Source organism: Cebus imitator, unplaced genomic scaffold (assembly GCF_001604975.1).
Source record: "Cebus imitator isolate Cc_AM_T3 unplaced genomic scaffold, Cebus_imitator-1.0 Scaffold45, whole genome shotgun sequence".
NCBI classification, from domain to species: domain Eukaryota; kingdom Metazoa; phylum Chordata; class Mammalia; order Primates; family Cebidae; genus Cebus; species Cebus imitator.
Window position 1 is genome coordinate 4,480,080 of NW_016107360.1, and position 2,147 is coordinate 4,482,226.

The window sequence follows — 2,147 nt, forward strand, 5'->3', positions numbered from 1 at the left end:
GTAGCCCTTTACATTTTGCCCTATTTTTTTATGATGTCTTGGAATCATGCAATTCACTTCGATTGCTGTTGCTGTTCTACTTTCCCCTTGGGCAACATTTTAGGATTATTACTTAGTCAAAACAAGAGGTAAAGATCCCTGATGAAAAGTCAGATGGCTGAGAAAGATGAAAATAACGCTGACCTTGGACCCGCTTTCCTAGTTTCGTTCAGGAAATGTTTGAAGGAATTTGCCGTCATTGTTTTTCACCAGCAGGTCCTGAAATGCGATTCTAACTTTATAATTTTCACAATCAAGCATTCTGGGAATTCCTCCTCTGTCCCTCTCTTCCCTGTATCTTCTTTCTGACAGTAGGTGAAGTGCACCTACTAGGTAATAGGTTCTGTTTGAGACTAATCAAAGTCACCTGCCTCTGGTCCTCTTAGGCCAGGTGCCCCTGTGGTTTTGATGGGGGTTGTAGGTGGTTTCATCATGTCATCAGCAATTCATTAAAGTGGTATATGGAGAGTAGATATTGCCTGTGAAGTTCCATTTACTTATCATTTGATTTATTGCAGAAGTTTATAGAAAAGCAGCCTCATTGCCAGTCTCATACTAAGGACTCAGAAAGCTTGCCTCTTAAATTGCACTTGAGGAAGAAAGATTTCCTGATGCAGCAAATAGTGCTGAGGTTAAGTGATCCTCTCGTCTCAGCTTCCTGAGTAGCTAGGACCACAGATGTGCACCACCATACTCAGCTATTCTTTGTATTGTATTTTTTGTAGAGATGGGGCTTTGCTGTTGCCCAGGCTGATCTCAAACATCTGGCCTCAAGCAATCCTCTTGCCTTAGGCTCCAAAGGGCTAAAATACAGGCATGAGCCACAGTGTCTGGCCTGGTCTTTTTACAAATGGAAAATACAGTATCTTTCATTATTTTTCTTTACCTGATCAATAAAAAGATCCAAATTAACTGTTGTTTGCTTTTCTCTTGGATGGATTTTATGCCAAGATTTTTTTGGAAAATATCTAAGAAACTTCAGCTACAGCAAACACAGCAGCCCTACATCAAAATTGTCATTTACCAGTCTTTTTGAGAGCTGGTGTCAGAAAACCTATTTTAAACTGGTTTAGGCGCAAAGAATTTATCTCTCGCAACTAAAAACTCCAGTTTCAGGCATTCCAGTATCCAGGGCTTGAAGAGTGTGATCAAACTTGTGTTTCGTTCCTGTTTTGTTATTTCCTCTATCTGCATTTGATTATATTAGGTTCATCTGGGCTCCGCAAAGTTTCAGGCATTCCAGTATCCAGGGCTTGATGGTGGTTTCAGGCATTCCAGTATCCAATTTCACACATTCCAATATCCAGGGCTTAAAGAGTGTGATCAAACTTGTGTTTGTTTTTTGTTTCATTATGCCCTCTATCTGCATTTGATTATATTAGTTTCATCCCTGGACTCCACAAAGCTGCCCAGCAACTCTGGGCTTTCCCTTTCTGGGAACAAAATGGCTCCATCAGCTCCAGCCTCACATTTCCTCATGTTCCAGCTTCAGGGTGTCACGCATGGCCTTGTAATTTTCCCTTGGCTAAACGATGTTTCCCAGAGCTTTCTTCACTGAGTGTTGCTGATTAGAATTGACCACAGAGAAATCCATGTAAGATTTGGAAGATCACAGTGGAGCAGGAGCATTGTTACTCTTGGAAGTTGGATGTAGCTCAGGCTGTGATTGCACCAGTGCACTCCAGCCTGGGTGAGACAGGGAGACCTTGTCCCCCACTCCCCCAAAAAAAACAAGCACAAAGAGAGGAAGCCAAAGTTTCCATTGTCCATGAATGGGCAGGCTTCTTGATTCTTCCATTAGACAATAATTGAACTCTTCCCTATCTCCCCTTCACCCATTTCTTGATTTATCATCATGATATAAAGGTCCAAGTGAGCACTGAGTATATCTTTCCTGGGAGTAAACCCATAGAATGGGTTTTTCTACTCTGCTAAGAAGGGGTACAGTAGCTGGTTCCATTAGGCCATTTAACGTAATATCTATAAGGTCAACATTACACCAGACTTGCCAATTCCAGATTCTGCTTAAAAGACTGAATTTGGTAGAAACAATTTAAGTAAAACCAATAACTTAATCATAACTAAAGCTCTGATTTTTCAACAACTCA